The sequence below is a fragment of the Crotalus tigris genome, unplaced genomic scaffold, assembly GCF_016545835.1.
Source record: "Crotalus tigris isolate CLP2741 ecotype Arizona unplaced genomic scaffold, ASM1654583v1 scf7180000023718.2468807, whole genome shotgun sequence".
Lineage (NCBI taxonomy): Eukaryota > Metazoa > Chordata > Lepidosauria > Squamata > Viperidae > Crotalus > Crotalus tigris.
The window spans coordinates 1,594,893-1,601,712 of NW_024100137.1; the positions used below are offsets into that span (position 1 = coordinate 1,594,893).

The following is a 6,820-nucleotide window of genomic DNA, read 5'->3' on the forward strand; positions in this document are numbered from 1 at the left end:
ACAATTTAGGGCTCTGTTGAATAGGTCTCCCTCAGTCAAGTCAAACCTACTTTAGATAAAACCTGTATAGTTTTATCAACTATATCCCCTGCCTCTTTCTGCCAAATTTCCTAATACTTCCCCCCACCACCACCTTGGATTAAAAAAAAAATGCAGTATTTCTGGAACATATTAGCTTTCACTCTTATCAGCTTTTGCTAAGTATTTACAGATAAAGGCAGTTTCTAAGGACTTGCAATTCATCATCAGCCTATACTTAAATTCCCTTCAGTTCTCTATCTGTAAACGGGGCTGTGTTATTTGAAGGAGCTGCTTTCCTGCCTCCAAGCTTTCTCTTCCCCTGTAGCAGGGTTTCCTTTACAGTTTTCGCACCGTGAAAGTTGAGGTACATTTATAATTCTCTCCTCCTGTGACTAGAACTCTATTGTATTTTGTACCTTGCTCCAGGTAATACTTAGAAACACCACTGGCATTGCTATTACACGGTCTATAGGCTTGTTTATCTGTTAATTGATTCTCCTGGGGAGGGAAGCTGACATCGCCATTCTAATATGGCTTAATATGATCAAGACAACAAAGCTTTTGAAACTGTCAGCAGTACTTGGAAGTATTCTCTTAAACATTACTAGCAATTAGTTTTCTTTTCCTTTCAGTTAAAAGCTATTTTAGGATGCTACCCATCTTTGTGTAGAACAGGGGTTTCAAACTGCTGGCCAGTGGGCTGGATGTGTCATGCTGAAACTGCAGCTCCGGCAATGGGGAAAAAAATAGCGATACATCATGACACGTCACGTGATATGGCGAATTTGACACCTCTGATGTAGAATATCGGTGAGCTGGTGGAAACAGCAGTGAATTTGCTACCAACATAGCTTAATATGGTCAGAGCCACAGATGAGGATCATTGGGCACTTGTCAACTTTCTGGTATAATGACTTCCCTCATGGCTATGGTGTCTCAATCTTCTCTTCCTCTTCCTCCCCATCCAGTTTCTATAGGCTGGGTCCAGAAGAAAGGTAAGAGCAGGCTTGATCGTGGGTCTACTTTCTTGTTAAAGGGTCTCCCCAAAATTGAAGTTGTTACTATTGCATAAGAAGACTGTTGAGTCCTCAGCGAAAGGCAATAATTTCAGGAGTCATTTGGTAGTTCTCAGGAGCCTCTTTATTGATGACTAGCAGCTCTGTTACAATGCCGAGGCACACAAGTTTCTCTCCTCCTCTTAAAGACAATCCCCGGGCCAAACGGCAACATTTGGCGCGCTTTGCACTTCATGCATGTGCGCGAGTGCTGGCGCCAGCCAGTCTGGTCCCGGGCAGTTTGCAACTGCCCGGGACTGTTGCAATGTCCCGAGCCTGCCTCTGCAGGCTCAGGACACAACAAAGACCATAAAGGTGAGAGGCAGGTCTACACTTGAGCATAATCACAAGCTTCTGTTCCTCCCAAGGACCAACCTTGATTTGCAGAATTTCTGCCTGGGTTGTCCCAAAGAAAAGTTTGAAAAAGGAAAAGAAAGCAATGCCTTTCCTCCCACAGTGGGAAAACTCCCAAAATGGAATTGGCATCTTTCAGTGGTGATTAAAGCTCTAAAATATTAATGCCATTAAAAATTTAATATCGCCCTTTGTGCCCTTCTCTGGTAGTTTGCAAGCCTGCTCAAGTAGTGGAGTAATTTAGATGCAGACCTGGAAGCAGCACTTATGCATGTTCTTAACTCTATGCATATGTATAGATTATTTGCTTAATGGAACTCCTCTTGTGTGTAATAATGAGTGTAGTGTCTGCAGGGTTTTATCCTATTGCTTTGCCAGGATTCCTGAAACAAAACAAAAACAAAACAAAACAAAAAACAAAAAAAAAAAACAAACAACAGCCCTAAAAGCACCACTGTCTATTGAACAGTGAAGGCAAATGAGTCTCCCAAATATGCATTGCCACTGGTAAATTGAGAGAGAGAAAAAAAATAAATCCACTGACGATCCAGCAATGGAAGAACACACTTTGGGTCTGACGTACATTGTGATTGTGAACGGAAGCTGCTTGTGCCCCTTGGGTTGGTATTTTGCATGGATGCCTTTGTTTAATGCATGTCCCTTTTTGGGATTAGAGAGAGCAGGCAGTTGGCTAAAAGCAGAGCCTTTTCGTTAGCAGGGAAAATGGATGCACCCATTTTATACAGGAAGAATGAAGAGCTGCCCGCGGAGTGCAGGGACTAAGGTTTGGGAATATTGTTTTCTTGCCTTCCTTGATACATTTTAGTGAAGTGGGCGAGCCCCTTAAAATTCACTCCACCGAGGAGAGTTTTATTAAGCAGAGCCCATTTAAACCAAAATAGTAGTACAGTCCATTAATTCATAGCCTTTGGATGGAGTCCTATACACACATGTACAAAATCCTATGAGTACTGTGGGTCTTCCCTCCAAGTAGATATTTGAAGATTTTTTTTGGTTTTTAAGCACATTTTTTTTCTTTTTTAATAGGGAAATATCCCTTGGATAAAAGGCTGACTAGGGAATTCTAAACTGCCCTGGGAGTAACTGCTAATTAATTCCATGGACTTGTTTCTGACAAGGTTTGAATATTTTCCATTGTTAGGACAAATCATTTGAAACCTATCAAATCAGGCTGTTCTAATTTTATTTGCTTTTTAATAGTTATCAACGGGCAACCTGTAACATGGATGATTTGCACCAGAGATGAGGAATGATGGACCTTTTATGACTTGTGGACTTCAACTCCCAGAATTCCTGAGCCAGCCAGAATTCTGGGAGTTGAAGCCAACAAGTCATAAAGGGGCCATCCTTCCCCATCCCTGATCTACACCCTTCTGCATTTTGTAAAACAAAAAGTGTCCAGAAATCTATTCTTATCCAAGATAGAAGCTACCCGCTGCAAATAGTAATTTACAATGGAGTCTTCAGCAAATAAATAAATAAATAAATAAATAAATATTTATTGTTCAAGGAGTTATGAATGCACAATGGATGTACATAAAAAAAGAATGGGGTTTCAATCACACAGTTTTTTATGTACATTCTTTTTTTAATGTACAGTTGAGATTGTTATCTTGTTTTTTTGAACCTCTTGTAATTCCTTCCTTCCTTCCTTCCTTCCTTCCTTCCTTCCTTCCTTCCTTCCTTCCTTCCTTCCTTCCAATACAGTGTAAATGAGATCCTACACTTAACGCCACGTCTCCTTTCCTTTTCTGCAGATATCTACAGCAAGATGTGGCACTCTGGCAAGTCTGCAGGGAGTGCCATGTTACCTATGCTTGGCTTAAGGAATCAGGGGAGCCAGGGTTATGATATGCTTCCCAATGATACAAGCACCCTAGAGTAGGCAAGTGTTGTTACTGAGGAATGCAAGCTGTGCAGCACCACCAGTTGTTCGTTCCTGCCCTTTACAGCCACCACCAACAATTTATGAGGCCCCTCAGATGTAAGGGAAAAAAAATGCAATGTATTAAAATGCCATGACTTTGTACTTTTGCATAATGCCATAAATCTTCCTTTATAATGTACTTAATGCAAATAATATTACAAAATAATGTGCATTATGCACATTTCTTAGGCTGTAAACGACTCAGGACACAAAATTAGCCCATTCAATTATAGAGAAGCTTTCAAACAAGAAGCTAATATGGGGCGCCTATTCCTTCCCCACTGCTTTGAACAGCACGTGTTTCAGAGTGTTATTAATTCAGCCACGCTGCGAACTGTGTAAGTCTCTTTCCTTTTTAGATTTCACACACGGAACACATTTCCCCACATTTACTGTCCATATTTTCATGGTAACTACCCTGTTTCCTGTGTTTTCTTTGACTGGAGCCGACCACACTAAATGTGTGGCAGACAAATGCAGAGCAGGTACATCACAGCTAAAAGCAAGCAGACGGTAGTCTTTCATATGTCATAGAATGGTTGCCGTTCCTGGTGTTATTCATAAAGGAAAGTGGCCCCTTCTTTGGAGACAGTACTGGTTGACTGCAGTCCGAAACCTGTAAGGACATTTTTTTCCTGCGTGGAACAACAGGCGAAATCATGGAACAACTGAACCATATAATCAGATTTAGTGCCTTTGCAATAACCAGTCAAAATTCCATTATTATGTGTGGATTAAGTTTAGCGTCCAGAGATACAAACCAAGCAAGAATAGTCTCATTATGGGTGGAGTGAGTGTCTGCTACTTAGATCCACTCCCTGGTATATCAGCATTTTCAGTAGTCTTGTAACAAAAATCAAGAACATAAATAATGAAATACCAACTCAATAAACTTGGTAACCTCTCTGCAGTTTGTTCTTCTACCCTCTCATCCAATGAGAACCAGCCAACTGGATAAAGTCCATAAGATAGAACATTCACATCAATATGTCTCACGATCAGTATGTCAATACACTTTCAAGTGTGTCCATTTATTTTGTTTCACAGTATGAGTTTTAATATTTGCCTGGAACTCTCAACTTTTATTTTTTGGGGAAAAATGGAGAAAGCACCTATGCCTATTGGCAAGACAAGATCTTTGATTATAATTCATTCCCCTAGTCATGGTGTTTGCACATTATCTTTGAATTGTCTGAGTTTTCTTTCTTTCTTTCTTTCTTTCTTTCTTTCTTTCTTTCTTTCTTTCTTTCTTTCTTTCTTTCTTTCTTTCTTTTTTAGTACAGTGTACTTGTTACTGTAAAGCAAAAGCAAACCCAGCCCATCTCAAATCAGCATCGATCATAAAATCTTTGGAACCAACCATGTGGATGGGAACGTAAAGATGCATGCTTACCTATATCTCCTCTGTCTTTGTGTATATAGGCAAATGCTTCTGGAGAACAATAATTATTTTGAATAATTATTTCCAATGAAAACACATGCTAGGATTTTCGATGATGGATTCCCACATACGTACACTCAGACTGGGTGTTTTAACAGTTTATCAACAACAGTGGTACTGGAAAAAAAATCCCCAAGAGATTAAAAAAGAAGAAGATGCACATTATGCTAGGTTATACTGGATAAATATTTACAGAATGTTCCATGTTAAAAAAATAAGGGTATTTATTAATGCAGTGGAGAAGTGTGGTATTGTGTTGTCAGTAAACTGAAACGAGAAATACATTTTCCCCAGTTTATCTTCCAGTTATGGTGCATATACTTGTTGTTTCTTCCACAGAATGTGTGCAAATATTTTATCGTTCACACTGTAAAAAATGAATCTTAGATTTTTCTTAATGAATATCACGAAGCAATGATTATACTGTAAATAAACAAGCTATTCTCAGATGTTAAATTCAGGCCTTTTATTAGCTGAAAAGAATTCTGGCTGCCCTGAATTAGGTTTTATGGTTGTCTGCTCCATACCCTTCTGAGTGAGAAGGTAATTACAGGGAAATAACTTACCAAGATTGGACTTCTCTTAGTGGAGAAATCACTGGAGACTTTCTTTGTGTTTGAAATATGTAATTGGTATAAAGATTTGGAAGAAGCGAGGAAACTGACACAAAGAGCTCAAGCATTCATTAGCAGGGATGAAGACATCTATATTATGCAAAATTAGATGTCCCCAGAGAGAAGCTAAACTGCTAAGCTAGAGGTTTGCCTTTTCCAATCTGTTAAACTTTAAGCACTTCTACCCCTCATCTACAGGGCGTACTAAAAGAATGGAAGAAATTGCTCTCGTCCAGCCCCAACATGGGCACACACTGATACTTTCAATAAATTACACTAAGGGCCAGCTCTAGACGTTGTGGCACTCCAAGCCAGTATACCCCAACCTTTTTGGCACCAGGGACTGATTTTGTGGAAGACAATTTTTCTAAGGACGGGGGTTAATAGTGGGGGTGGTTTTGCATGAAACCTAGATCCAGTGCATGCACAGATGAAGCTTCTCTCACTCGCCCTCTGCTTGTGCTGCCCAGTTCCTAACAGACTGGTATCAAGCCACAGCCCCGGAATTGGGGATCCCTTTTCTGATGACCTCTAGGCAAAAAGGTACCCTCTTTTTTTTGAGTTTTTTTAGGTTGGCACTTAGGATTTTCAGCCTTGGACAATTTTTCTTTTTTCTTAGTATCTTTATCCTATTTGCTTTGAATCACAGCACATAATTTTAATTATACCAGAATTGTTTGTTACCATACAGCAACACTTCTGCAAAATTGTATCTAATCCTCCAGTGGGTGTGCTATTGCACAGAAGGCATTGTTTCCACTTTTTCCCCACAATAATTTCTTTTTTGACTTGAAGTGTCTGGTTAGCGTGGTCGACCGATTAAATACCACTTGATCAACTTTGTGGGTAACTTCGAAAAGCGTGAAAAGTTCTAAAGCAACAAGGGAATGCTACTTGATTTTATACTCGTATATTTTGGAAAACATTTCAGTTTCAGTGTCCCCTAAAATCTGGCATCTTAGGAAACTTGCCTGAGTTGCTTAGGCCTAGAACTGGCCCTGGCTGTACTGGAGATTACCGTGCAGGTATATCATAAGAGGGCTGTTGCTTCTTGGTGTGATCCATCTTTTTACACCTCCTTCTTTTTCTAGTTCTGCAGCATGACTCATTTATACAATCACTTGAAAGAGGATGATAGAGCCACAGACTTCCATTAACTGGACATCTGCACAAATAACTGATAGTTTGCTGCTTCTTTGAATTGGCCTTCCTTTACCTGTATTGCTAAACTAAATTCAGATAAGTTTTTTTTTTAAAAAAAATTACCGATAATGAAAGCATATTTGTGGAAGTTTTCACATCTGTGAAAGTGAAAGAACAAAGGAAATTGCTGATCATGATGTTGCTTTTGGTCTCAGGAGATATGTATCAACTTCTTTATTACTTT

The 6,820-nt window shown here is 39.5% G+C and overlaps 1 long non-coding RNA gene across 1 annotated transcript; it reads left to right on the forward strand.

Moving 5' to 3' along the window:
• Nucleotides 1-260: 260 nt before the first annotated feature.
• Nucleotides 261-4,283, forward strand: LOC120297880. The gene is made up of 3 exons (XR_005553915.1): nucleotides 261-385; nucleotides 990-1,016; nucleotides 3,209-4,283. It is a non-coding gene; the product is annotated as an uncharacterized LOC120297880 (long non-coding RNA).
• Nucleotides 4,284-6,820: the final 2,537 nt, after the last annotated feature.